The sequence below is a fragment of the Euprymna scolopes genome, chromosome 5, assembly GCF_053919585.1.
Source record: "Euprymna scolopes isolate OS-2025 chromosome 5, ASM5391958v1, whole genome shotgun sequence".
Taxonomy (NCBI): domain Eukaryota; kingdom Metazoa; phylum Mollusca; class Cephalopoda; order Sepiida; family Sepiolidae; genus Euprymna; species Euprymna scolopes.
The window spans coordinates 145,922,866-145,937,874 of NC_136486.1; the positions used below are offsets into that span (position 1 = coordinate 145,922,866).

General features: G+C 31.7%; 1 protein-coding gene across 4 annotated transcripts in view; it reads left to right on the forward strand.

The window, feature by feature from the left end:
* The window catches only part of LOC145277003 (uncharacterized), a 106,698-nt gene that overhangs the window by 16,756 nt on the left and 74,933 nt on the right, over positions 1-15,009 (forward strand). Inside the window, exon 1 of one of the 4 annotated variants that reach the window (XM_080128597.1) lies at positions 1,583-2,607. The exons of the other annotated variants lie outside the window; for them this stretch is intronic. The gene's annotated coding sequence lies outside the window, so the exon portion shown is untranslated. Of the gene's footprint in view, positions 1-1,582; positions 2,608-15,009 lie in introns of those variants that run through there. 4 annotated transcript variants of the gene reach the window in all.

Here is a 15,009-nt window from a genome sequence, read left to right on the forward strand (position 1 = left end):
CATATTGCCTTATATACCTAAAAATATGTATGTTGGTATTTTTTTTTTTTTTTTTACATAGGCATCAGCACTTATCAAGGCCCAGTGGCCACTCGAGGATAAGGGTTAAAGTGTGTACAGTAGTCAATTGGACAATATAGTAATCGATAGTAATGGAAATTCGGTAAATTTGTTAACTTAAGTGGAACGGCTCATCAAAAGCTTGTTTACATTGGATTTGAAGATAACCATATTGTAGTCAGATGGAAAGCAGGAGAACGGAAGACAGTTCCACGGGCGTGCAGTTCTAAGAAAGAAGCTTTGTTGATGGGATCTACGTTTAGTGAGGGGAATTATTGTTTCTTATTTCTGTTTTTATATTTGATTAAATATTTTGAATATTTTAATTTTTATTTCTCTTGTGTGTATTTCTATTTTTTTTTCTTTTTGGAGGAGGAGGATCACTATATATTTTTCTTAAATCGGCTGCAATTCTGTTCTTGTATGTTTTCCTTGCGGTAATGTGAATTACAAATAGAATATCTTTTGTAATCACGCATTCAATAGCATAAAATATAACAAAGTTATTACTATCACATGTACTATTTGCAACTATTGTCACTGTTTGTACATAACTATTTTTCAAATCTCTTCTATTCTATAAAAGGAACTTTCTCAGTTCGTTCCATATGGACTCAAAAACAGCTGGACTGATTTCTATGAAATTTTGCATAAATGTACCTTATGTGTCTGGGAGTGTTCTTAGATAAGTTTTGTACTGGAATGTGTTTAATAAGTATCAATAATCAGAATAATCTGATGAAAGAAGGAACAGGCGATTTTACGAAAGTTAACATGTTACACAGCCTAACATCACAAGTGCATTTGAAAAGTTTTATTACCATTCAAGTCAAAAAGCCCAACATAAAATCAACAGTAGTGTCTTTGATATGACAGGGGCGAGTTCAAAATGTTTCTATTTAGAGTACAATTGAAGCATGATACTTGACTTATTTTTTATTTTAAATTTTACTTCAAGACTTTGTATATAAAAAATAAGTTTATAACATGAACAGTATGTTCTCTACAGTGCAATGTTTACTACAATGTATTGTGAACTAAATCACTGCAGGGAGGCATATGACACGTCCTCCATGAATTGATTAATTGTCCTAAAATGCTAGAATAACTTCAACATGGTGAATTATTTTACATTAAATTTATGTGAAACTAACCTCCATTCTAAATTTTGAAAATGGTTTTATTTTGTTTCTATCAAGTGTTCAGGATGTCCACACATAATTTCCCTTAGCCCTAACTCAAATTTAGAGTAGCAAGTCTCCCCATCCTCCCATAATTGCACAAAGATGCTCTTAAAATTACACATAATCATCTTTAAAAAAAAAAAAACACGACACAGTATTTATCTTCCATAGAAAAAATGGTTAACTGCCCTAAAATGCTAGAATAGCCATCATTTTACATTAAATTCTAAAATAATTTTTGTTTATCTTTCATGAAAGTTTTTCAGGATGTTCACACATAATTGCCTAAAAAGGTAGAATCATATTTTGAAGAGATGATCAGATGGTGGTGGTGGTGGGGGGGGGGGGGGGGTAATAGACGGTGTTAATCTACAATAATGCCAAATAAATATTGCAATATATTCATTTTTAAGCAGTCCTAGATTTAGATTTCAGTTATTTTTACATATTAATGCTTTACAATTCAGCTTTTAGTTTTTTAACTTCTTTTTTTTTTAATGGATACATGGCATTTTTAAAGAATTGCAGCATATTTGGAAACCATTAAGTTCTTGAGATTTTCAGTTGCATATTCTGATTGGAAAAATTTCAAGTTTGGCTGGAAGATGTTTGTGTATGTTATCGTTGAGTAATGGTGTTGTGAGTGTTAAGATGAGATTTCCATTTTGCAGCATCACAGTGTTTTTAAGCATCTGACATGAATAAGCATATCACAACATCTTCTCTACAATAATATTAAACTGATCATTTATTCAACTGAAACAAGAATACAGAAACATAAGTTTAGTTACTAGGTAGGCAATCATCGTCATATAAATGTATTATAATTCCAGTTGGTTTTGAATTTCATGATCGTGAGAAGAAATGCCATGCTTGACTACATTGAAGTCTCAAACTCCATTCGATTTGTATTTGCTCTGGAAAATAATTGAGTAAGACTTAGTAATGAACCTGTGTATAAATACGCCTATCTACACTGACCGAACCACAACATAGCATAATGCAAGATATGGCACATATAAACAAAATAGATCTCTCCTGTAACAACTGCAATACAATTATAAGGTAACTTCAGGTGCATATGTGTCTGTTTTCTGTATGATTAATTGACCTATGAATTGAATATTGTGGAAATCCCCCCCCAGACAAGGCATGAAGCCACTTGATGTAAGAAGCTAAAAGAAAAATTACCACTTCACGGTCAAAAACTAGTCAACGATAAGTGTTGGATAGATTCAGACAGGGAAAGCAGCAATTTTTTCCACTTTGTCAGAAACATCGCTCATGGAAGGTGAAGACTTAATGACAAACTAAGAGAAACAAGAGTTACAAGGCTTACGAGGAGGAATAATCACTGAGACAGGTCTGGCTAATTTTCTATTAATTGTTTCTGAACTGCGTTTGACGTTCGTTTTTCCACATTTATTGATACACATTGTAACATTTTTTTTTTTTTTTTTTTTATTGTCTATAACTTTGTTTATTCATGTTAAGTTCACCTTTGTTTACTAAAACTGAAACTTTTTTGAAAATATATATTCAGGAATTTATAAAAAGAAATTTAGGTTTATAGAAGGCAGAACAATGCAAATGCAATGACTCAAGCTAAAGCAACAAAAGATATAATGATGGGACCAGCTATGAAATTCCACTTTTATGGATCCAATTCATGTGTAAATGTATAAGTAGGCACTCTTTAGACGTCCATAAAAATTGATCGGATGTTTTGTGTTTACTTTTATTATGACCCAGTGCAGTTAAAAACTAAAGGTTTAGCTAATCTTATGTAAAAATGAGTATTTGAATGAAGCTATGATAGAGCTACGTCTTGAGTTTATCTTTGTATATACATAGTAGTAGTATTATGCATTTTTAATTGTACAAACATTATTGTTACATATGTGCATATATGTTTCAGCTACACCCTCCAATGAAGCCTTGAATAAAGTTGTATCCACATTATGTGCACAATATATTATTTTGGGAAATAATTCTGATACGATTGGAGCACATCGGCAGTAATGTTTCTTCAAATTCATTGATAGTTTTGGTTGTTCCAAACATCATATCATCTCTCTGAGTTGACCCAGCCAAGGTTGATCAGGTCTGGGTCCCAATCTCTTGCTACAAATTTGTAAAAGTCTGAACTTTGCTGGTTGCATGGAAAATAACGCAAGGTAAAAGAAAATATTAATACAAAATTAAGCAAACTTATACTATATATATATATATATATATATATATATATATATATATATATATATATATATATATATATATATATATAGTATAAGTTTGCTTAATATATATATATATATGTATAGATAGATAGATAGGCAGATGTTATTTTATTTGTTTTTTGTTCGCAATACTTTTTGAATGAATTCAATTTATATGGAAGTGCATTTTTACCTAAATGCAAGTTGGGAATAATTTTCCCTAAAAACATATATATAATGTGGCATAATCACATTGACAGAGGTTCTCATCAGATCACTGAAGTTAAGCAACGTTGAGCCTGATTAGTACCAGATGGGTGACCATTTGGGAATTTTAAGCACTGTATGTGCTCTCCGCTTATCTTGGCATTGTTCCAGTTGTCTTGAACCTCTATTTGTCACTGGTATTTAACAATGTAGACTCAAGTGAGGTGTGGTTGGAAATAATGCAACTCTTGCCACAAAAACTTCCACAAGCAAGCACCCTTACAGTGGGTATCCATTAGTGATAGGACGATTCTAATATTTTCCCAATTCCAATACAATTACTGATTCCGATTCTTTATAAATCTCACATTATTTAACTATAAGATTGTTATTTTCCCCGATTTTTGTGAAAACACATGTTAAATATACAGATATTTTCCTAAATGTCAAAATATACTTGTTGGGGATGATCTATCGATTTTAGCGTTACTTGTATTTTAAAATCAATGAATATTTACTAATTCATCCATATTACAAGCAATGGAAGATTTTACTTTAAACAAAATCAAAAAAAAAAAAAAAGAGTTAAAAGAATCGATTTGGCATTGGATAATAGGCATCAATTTTTCCGATACCGATTTTGATGCCCCAAAATGTTCTAATTTTTACGATTTCTGATTCCGATTAATCATCCCAACACTAGTATCCATAGTCTGTAAAGACTAAAGGAAGCCACCATATGTATCATGTCCACATTTGCTTCCTGTCTAGATGTATTTTATATGTATGTGCATGATAGAATATCATAAGCACATAAGTGGATGAACAATAAATTATATTGAATAAACAAATTAAATGTGTAACTTACTATTTCATACGGAATGTATTGGATGATTTTAGAAGCAAAAAAATCTAAATCAAGTTCAATATTTCAATTCAAGAAAATACTTTTTTTTTTCTTTCCTTTTTTAAAATCTTTGAAAAGTCCTCAAGAATTTGCTTAATTTAAGAATTAATCTACTGCATTTCCGCAATAATTGATGAAACGGTGATTAGGTACGGAATAATAAAAATTGTTTTAAAAAAATATGGTATAAACTTCTTTATATCTCTATTTACATAATGTTAGATATATGTATTCTTATATATTTACATATACAGGATTCACTCCGAAACAAATTAATCGATTATTAGAAATTTTGGAACACACCTATGACACCTAGGAAATCTAAATGTGTGCTGTATATAGTTTAATATAGTTTTAGGCAATAGAGTGAAAGCCTTTCTTAAATTATAATGACTCCAACTTTTGTGAAATTTAAAAAATTGGTATTAGATATAATAATAATAATAATAATAATAATAATAATAATAATAATAATAAATATTTCCCATCATCTCTCATTAGACACCAATTAAACAAGATTTTTTGAATTTTCATTTCTTAAGATCCCTTAAGCTTAGACTTCAAATTTTAAACATTTTCTAGAATCAAAATCATGTAATGGATTTTGATCAAAATTGAAATAAGGATTCTAGACATAAGGTTTAGTCTCATTATGTCTTGATTTTAATCTCCATGGGTGGCATAAAAGTGGTGCAAAACTATTCTGCTCGAAAAAATTAATTTTACCCATTCTGGGACGAGTATACTAGTTATGTTGTAGTTTCTGCATGCATGTTTGTTCACAGGCATCTCTTTTGTGAGCCATATGTTCTGATATCACATTACCTATGTGTCAACATGATTATGCCGTGTATATATAACAAATATTAAACAAACATATATATATATATATATATATATATATATATATATATATATATATATATCATATATAGGGCTATGACAATAGTATATTCTTTTCCTTGTTTTGATTCTCAGGTATATATCCATTGATATCTTATGTTTTTATGTAGAGTGATGTGATCCTTGGTTAATTGTGTCTGTGTTGGATATATACTCGAGAGTAAAAACAATGAAAAGAATATGCTGTTGTCATAGCCCTAGTATAATATATATCATATACGAAACAATCAAGTTGAAACACTGGTTCTCGTCAGATCACAGAAGTTAAACAATGTCGAGCCTGACCAGTACCAGATGGGTGGCAATTTGGGAAGGCTAAGCGCTATATGTACCATGCCGAGTCGTAGAAATTTCCAGATTGGTATCTGGGGACACATTAATTCATTGGGAGAGATGCACTCCTCCCCCAGTTTTCATTAAGACATGCAATCTAATAGAAGGAAACTCTGATGTAAAAACCTGCGGTCTACTATATACTCTGTCCTGCACCGACAAAGGTTAGTAGTAATATAAAAAACGCGGTTGATTCTACACAAAGCCTTCGCCACTATAAACAAATCATTTGTGTGGATTTCTGAGCAACTTAGTTGCTGTGGTGGAAGCTCATACGTGAAAATCGACTGAGTTCAGTACTCAGTAACAAGTAGAGCAATACTTGGATAAGTATGTTTCATTTTTATCAAAGGAGATACGTTATCATGGGGTCTGTGTATGCACTTTATGCCCATAAAGACAAAATGCATTTTATTTTATCATTTGCAAAGTATTGAAATTAAAAACTAAGAATAGAAATCTGAACAAGTTTGGGGATTGATGCAGGTGTGCACAAAGAGTTCTCGTTGATTCTATATAAAATGCCAGGTGTGCCTTGAAGGGATTAAAGACAATAAATTTACTGGAATTTATTTCAATTAATGTGAATTTACTGGTACCTACCATCAAATCGAAGTGGAGTAGTTCCTTGAGCCCCACCCCAATTGTATATTATATCCTCGAGTGACCTTAAGCCTTGATAAGTGGTGACTCCCTTGTAAAAAAAGAACTGTACAAAATATGAATATGGTGTTATTGAAACCTTGCCAACACTGAGTGCTAGTTATAAAACTGAAGTTGTATGACAAATATTAACGGTCATTATCAGAGAGGAATACAAGAAAAATTCTGTATAAGTATTAAAAAATGTTTTCATTTGTGGTTTTTGCTGATTATTATTTACTAGCAAGCCACCTGGCATTTCCCGGTCGTAAAATATGCATAAATATTATATTTTTATTAGTGTAGATTTCTTATTTATTATAAACAAAAATACCGTAGGTATTAAACGTAACGTTAAATTCCTTTAAAAAATGAAGAAAAAAAAGAAAAGAAACTGAGACGTGCATGCGAGTATTGTTTTTTGTTTTTTTTTAAACAGTTCACTTCTTGTAATTAAAAAAAAAACTCAAGCTGAAATCAAAACAAAAACCTAAAGACAGTGAGTCAAGTACGATAACCATTAGCCCAACTCCAGAAGATTTTTAAATAGTGTTTTCAAACCTGCTTATTCTTAAAATAAGGAATCTGTCATGAGAACGATTCATGTATGCGCATTCGTGAAACAGTTGACAATTTGATAAAAATCTGATCATCACCCCCCCCACACACACACGTAACAATTTTTTAATTTGGATCCCTTAGCAGCCCTTTTTTTCCAGATGAAAATCGATTAAGTTTTTCACCTATCTGAATAGGCTATATACCAATTTCAAGTCTGTAGATTAAAAATTCATTGAGTATATAGGTTGAGAAGTGTTCTCACATACACACGCATATTCTAGCTTTTATAAATACATTGGATTTTATTATTAATAAATATTAAATGAGGAATCTTTTTGAGTTAAAATTTGAGTTTTGCTTTTAGATAATCACGACATCAGGTCAAATTTGGTGGCCATGTTTTGATTTAGCTTATTCTTATTGTGCTTTTCTCGATTTTACATGCATGATATGAAATGGATTTTAAATGGAAATTATTCCGCATTTAGTAATATACTATTCCCCCATCCTCTCTCTCTCTCTCTCTCTCTCTCTCTCTGGACGTACACAGCCAACTTGTTTTTATAGATTCCTCAAGGAATTAGTCAGCAAGAGGGAATTAACTCCTTGATTAAAAAAAAAATTACTTACTTTAGTTAGTACCTCAAATGGCTGGACCACAAGCATACTCTGCATTAGTTTAGAGTGAAAAAATGAATATTTTCGTTTTGTAAATTTTACAGATTATTCATCAGGAGCAACAACTATCAAGAAAATACCAACTTTGTGGGTGCTTGTTTTGTATTTTTCTTTTCAATTTTAGTCTGACATACAAACATACCCATAGACAACTACCCATTACATTGATAGATGAAAAACAACAGAATACAGAATTTTCCTTGCATTCTTCTCTGACTGCAACGGTTAACATTTACCAGTTATATAATAAACAATGTGATTTGTGCACGCTCATCTGTTGGTAGTTGAGAAACTCATGTTATTATAGAAAACCCCTAAGAAACTTTGTTTTCCGCCTTAACCGTTTGGATGAGATAAAAGCTGACAGCTACAAACGATTGAGCATTGTGCCTGATAATCTATTTGAAGAATTAGAATATTTAATGTTCTATTTTCGTCAGGTTTAGCAATGCACATATGGAGAAATTAACTTTATTCTTTGCGCTTGTGGGTCACTAATATTCACTAGTTGATGTTATGTTGTTGATAATATAGACGTGTGTGTTTTTATTTTAACAACATAGGAACAGGGGCGTATGGGAAGCACCTGCCCCCTTTAGTCCTGTTTTAAAAGTGCCCTTTACAGAGGAATGTATTATAGTCCTGTGCCCTCCATTACCATATGTTTTGCCGTTTTTCTTTTTTTCACTTGCGCACTTGCCCTGAAAAAGTTCTTTGCATGTCACTGTGTAGGAAAGTGAAAGAGGTGGGATGACAAAGGCATTCAATTTATTAACAGTTTGTCTAGGACAAAAAATAAGATAAATATACAGAGTATACTTGTTTGTATAACAATATGGACATGAATTATTAAAATTCTAATATTGTATTGTACTGAAGATACAATTCTGATATCACAACAACTTAATACATACACAGACACGTCTTATATGTATTCAAGCAAACAAGAAAATTTGAATAAATTGCGATCATAATAATTTACTTGTCCATACGTCCAGTATCATGGAAAAAACATTATCGCAAACATTAATTAATGAGAAATGAATTACCTCCCTTTATAGTCGTTTTTTATCAGTTAAAAATCATTAAAACTATTTTCTCTCCAAAAATTTCAAAAATAAACAAACACTGGGCTCTACATTGCAAGTGAAACAGTTGCATTTGCGAGTGATTTTTCAAAGTGGTGACTAGAAATAATGAAACGCTTATCTTTTGGCGATTGTATTTCTTTCACTGACAATCTTCCAAAGCTCACTACTGAGTGAAAAAATCTTTTCAACTTTTTTTTTATAAAACGAACACAAACTTAAATTATTTAAGCAATAAAGGTTTAATAGAACCATATAATCTTTTTTTTTAAGGAAGGCTGTTTAAAAAAATATCTGAAGAAATTAGAATGTTCATACCTTAAAGTATCAACATAAAATTTGTTGTATATTAAGAATTACACTTATTAAAAAAAAAGAAGAAAAAGTGCAGAAAAATCTTTGTTATACATACTCGTCACAGAACAAAGATGTCATATTCTAAAAATCATATGAGTTTGGCTAGTAACTTTTCTATTTGGCTAGTAAATGAAAATATTTAGTTGTCAAAGGTCAACTAAAGATAAATTTGTCCGTAGAGCCCTGAAACATGGTAGTCTGTTTACGGTTTCAAATTGGCTATTTTATTTTATAATTTAAAAAAAAATGTCATGTTGAGAGTAGACTGTAAGTTTGTTTTTTTCATTATGGTTTCTTTTTAAAATTTAAAAAAAAATGTGCAAGTGAATTGACAACTGTTCCTTTATAATTTATATTAAAAATTATTAAAAAAAAATAAAACAATGTGTTGTATCTTGAATTTTCATTGAAAAGATCTAAATTTTTTAAATCAATTCTTAACTTTCAAAGGTCAAAAAAAGAATTTGCTAAAAAACTGTTTTAAATTCATCATTATTTGTTTTATTTTATATTTTATTCATTTTATTAGTTTTTTAAAAAATTTTCCGTGGAATATTCCACGGGTTTTGCTAGTCTTTATTAATCCATCAAAAATTCAAACAAGAGTTTTAGGTTTATGATTGACAGTTTGTTTATCTGTAACCAACTAATGTTGCTGTTGTCAAGTATTATTCATTCATTTCAAATGAATCATTTGATTTTTGTTGGCAGTCATTTTCCTGATATCTTACTAGTTAGAATTCTTTCTAGACATCAAGTATTTATGCGAGGAACCACATGAAGGTTGCCAACATCCCTAAGTGAAAATGTTTCTGTAGAATGCACTGAATTCGAACTTGGCACACCTAATTTGTCAGCCTGTGTCGTTAACCACTAATTTCCTATTACTTCTCTAATATTGCTGTTTTTTCAAGTCTGAATTTAAAAAGTGTCCCCCTCTCTTAAGACTTGGCTGCTGCTAATTATTAAAGACTTGCATTAAGACGTATATCAAACTAGGATCATGAAATAAACTTGTTTAAAAATAGCTGGTAAATCTGTTTCATAACAAGTTTATAATACTGACACGCAAGTGCAAGAGTTTAGACTTCTCAATACTTAAATGCATTCTGATAACACTGCAGTGATGCAAGTAAAATTCAAATAGAACTTGTACAACTGAATTTGTGAACCGAGAGGAGTTATTTTTTCTATACATGATCATGACCGGATTACATTCTTACATGCCTTTCTTTGATTGACCTCTCATAGTTCAGTTGATTCAGGATAAATTCTGCTAAAACGTCTCCTTCATGGGTTACAGTAAAATGTATATCTTATACTCGAAGAATACTAGGACAGGTAAAATGAATTCCATTAACAGAACAGTTTTGCACCACTTCTATGCCTGCTTACAAAGCTTAAAATCAATATATAATACTATTAAACTTTATGTCTAAAATCTATCTCCCGTTTTCTATCAAAATCCATACCGAAAATGTCTCGAATGCAAACCTCAAGCTTAAGAGGTCTTAAGGAGAAATTGAAATACATGGCATTATGCTTAACTAACAGGATGACTTGACGTTGCTCAGGATTGAATGATGATCAACAAATGTTTCATACACACCCATATTTTTATTATCATTGAAATCCGTGAAATCGACCTTTTTTTTTTTTTTTTCAATTGACTTGATTGATTACCTGTTCTAGTCGGGGACCCATCGTGGTGCACCAAGAGGAAGCTTCACATGCCTCCCCATATTGACTCATTTCACAATACATTGTAGTCTACATGGCATAGTAGAGAACCTAGTGCTGATTTTATAAAATTATTTTGTTATATATAATGGCTTGAATTAAAGTTTAAAATGTAAGAGTCAAGTATTATGGTTCAGTTGTGCTTTAAACAGAAACATTCATTTTGAACGCACCCCCCGTCATATAAAAAAAACTATTGTTGATTTTATATGTCACGCTTTTCGGCTTGTGTGGTAATTAGACTTCTTTAATGCACGTGTGATGTTAGGCTGTGTAAGGTGTTAACTTTGGTCAAAATAGCTTGTTCCTTCTTTCATCGGATTATTTTGATTATTGATTATCAATATTTAGCAAAGACATTTTGATACAAAACTTACCTAAGAACACTGCCAGGTACATAAAGTACCTTCATGTAAAATTTCATAAAAATTGGCCCAGCCACTTTAGAGTCCATAGAAAAGGAACTCTCACATACACACAAAGTTCCTTTTTTATAATAGAGATTATTGGCTAATCTTTATGGATCAAATTTAATGCATTCTGAAATATTTGAATTTTCAAAGAAGTCGAAGCTTAAAACCTTTTAAAATACACTAAAGAAACTAACCATTGGGTAACATTTGTTATTTGATGTCTAGTAGCTGTTAATATTTCACAAAAAATTTGAAATATCTGAATTTTCCTACAAAAAAATTTTTCTAAAACTGAACTAAATCTCTGAAACAATGTTCAAAAACGATATATCCTGTATCACATCCAATATATCTGATTGGATAATCATTGGTGTTGTATGCTAGTGTTGGGACGATTAATTGAAATGGGGAAAAATTTGTGCCTATATTCTAATGCCAAAATTATTCTTTTGTTTGTTTTTTTCTGTTTTGTATAAAACTTAATTTTTTGTTGCTGGTACTAATGATAAAATGATGAGTATTCATTAATTTTAAACTTGTAGCAAACTTGAAATCTATATATTACCTTCCCGAGTGTATTTTTACGTTTGCAAAAATGTATTATATGGGTTTTTATCATAATTAGTGTTGGGATCATTAACTGGAATCAGAATTTAAAAAAATCGGGAATTGGAAAAATCTGGGCCTATTTCCCAAGGCCTAAAACGATTCTTGTAATTGGCTTTTATTGATTTTATTTTGTTTAAAGCAGAATTTTCCACTGGTGGTAGTAATGATTAAATAATATCCATTTAATGATTTTAAAGTACCAGTAAAACTAAAATTTAAGATCACACCTCACAAGTGTATTTTTACATTTAAGAAAACATATGCACATTTAACATGTTTTTTATGCTAATCGAGAAAAGTAACAACCTTTATAGTTAAATATTTAGAGATTTATAAAGAATCAGAACTGGGAATTTAGTACAGAATCTGGAATAATATTGGAATAGCCCCATCACTAATGGTGATCCAACAATAAAACATTAAAACAATAAATATTTAGAAGTTTCAAAAGAATCAAAATTGGAATTCGTAATTTAGAACAGAATCTGTAATTGTATCAAAATCTGGAAAAAAATATTGGAATCGTCCCATCACAACTTTATATTATGCAAGACATTCAAACAGACACAAAAATTGTATATCCTTAAATATGCTGCCACTATCGTCCACGGGAACCACTAGTTCAATTTTTTTCACCAAAATATTGTGAAACCAAAGCCTACTTCAGATCTCTCCAAAATCACTGCAAAAGAGTGAAAAAAAAACTCTAAAGAGTCTTTTGCTCAATCTTTTAAATCTAAAGTAGCCAACTGGAAAAATTTTTGGATCATTCTCTCACTAAAGAAAATACTTCTCTCTTGAAGCAATTCTCTGCTGGTCATATCTGGGTAGGTTCCGTTAATTTTTCCTAAGCCTCTCCTGATCTCAAAGAATGTATTGATTACCAAGTTTGGTATTTTAAGCAACAAAAGATTCCAAAATCTTTCAGACAAATAAACAGAAAATTAGATGTAGATTTGACATTAAGACTGGCATCATTTTCTTGTTATTGCAAAAAAATCTCAATGAACTTTGTGAGTACATTCGACCAATAACCAATGTCATCCTTGATGTTTTAAGATAATTACAAAACCCAAAATTCGTAATCACAAAGTCTAGAATTAGTGTGGTGAAGGTACTGGAAGCACATCTCACCTTTCAATCATCACAATAAAAATACATTTAAGAAATATGTACTCGTTCAAAGACACTGTTTCGCTGTATCACAGTTCTTCAGTGAGGCTAAACAAACAAGTGTCTCAAGTCACTATCGAAATTATGTCATCGCGCTGACTGTCAGTACTTTTTACTGCTATACTGAATATAAGCAAAATCTCTATGTAAACATTGTTAATTGTCAGAGAGTTTAAATTGGTTTAATCAAGTGAGCAATGTCTTTAACTAGTGGCACTTGCTAATTTCCTTACAGGAGCTCTACCCCAAAGCAAAGGAAGCATAATCATCCACAGACAGAGGTTTTGCTGCATCAGTGCAGCTAAATAAATAGGTGCCTCAAGCTGTAATCGAAACTCAACTATCAAGTTCACTTTTGGCACTTTAAACACCTACACTATCGTTCACCACCTGCTGAATGCAAATGAAATCTTAATATAAACATTGTCCATTGCCAGAGAAATATAATTGTTTTTTACGCAATGAGCAGTGTCTTTAACTATTGGTAATTAGAGATTTTCTTATGAAAGCTCTACCCCAGAGCAAGAGAAGCATAAGCATCCAAAAATAAACTGTTTCATTGTATCACAGCTCCTCAGTATGGCTAGATATGCAGGTGTCTCAAGCCAGAATTGAAACTTAAACATTGATCTGACGGTCGACGCTTTAAACTCTTATACTATCATTTGGCACCTGCTGAAAGTAAGCAAAATCTGACTGTAAACTCAATGTAAACATTGTCAATTGCCCAAGAGCTCAAATTGTTTTTACATTTAACAATATAAGTGAGAATGTGAGTGTGTGTGGGCAATTGTCAACCTATATACTCAACGAATTTTTGACTTACAGACTTGAAATTTGGTATGTAGGGTATTCAGACATGTGGAAAACTATTGAATTGGTTTTCATCCGGAAGAAAGGGTTGCTAAGGAATCAAAATTGAAAAATTGATATATGGGATTATCGGATTTTTATCTGTTTTATGAATCGTTCACCAGACAGATTCTTTATGTTAAGAATAAGAAGGTTTGAAAACACTTTTTAAAGTTCGTGTCAAACTGGCCTAATGGTTATCATACTTGACTCGCTGTCTTTAGGTGTTTGTTTCGATCTCGGCTCGCATTTTTTTTTTTTTTTTTTTATTGGTGGTTTAAGGAGTCAGATGCAGATAATAACTGCTAATAGAAGTAAAACACTTCTTACTCTCTTGTCAAGTTGTAAGATTGACTTACTTTGACCATTCCATACTGTTACTGGTCCCATAAGCTGCCAGGGTCATAGGAGTGATGCATGGTGGATGAACAGTGAACTAGCTGGCTTCACTTGGTACAGTTGTGCACAAATGCTTGGATAACATCAAAGCTTTTCACTGTCCAATCAAGGATGTTGTTGGCCTACTTCTTCTGTCTGCCCTGTCCTCTTTTTCTCTGGACTGTTTCTTGCAGGATGGTCTTTACAAATCCTAAGCATGTTATGTGCTCACACCATCCGAGTTTTCTCTTTTCCAGCATGGTCAGTAGGTCTTCATAGTGATGCACTTGTTGAATGACCTTTCTGCAGATTTCATTGTTTGCGATATAGTCCTTGTACAAGATGCCAAGTAGCTTTCTTAGGCATCCCGTTTCTACTGCTTGTATCCTCCTTTGTAGGTTTGCATTCAGTGTCCATGCTTTGCATTTGTAAAGTAGCTTGAGATGACTACTTCGCTTAGTAGCTTCGCTTTGGTTCCAAGAAGGATATTTCTTTCTCTCCGTATGGTCTCCAGTCTTGCCATTACTGCTACTATTTGGTCCGCTTTTGCCATATTTCAGTCTTTGATCCTTCCTCACTTATAACTCCAACGTACTAGAAATTATTAAGTGTCTCCACTTCTTTTCTGCTGAGAATGATCTTTGCGGTAATTGGCTGAGCCCTGTCTGACATGAGCTTGGTTTTCTCAGCACTGCTTCACTAGGT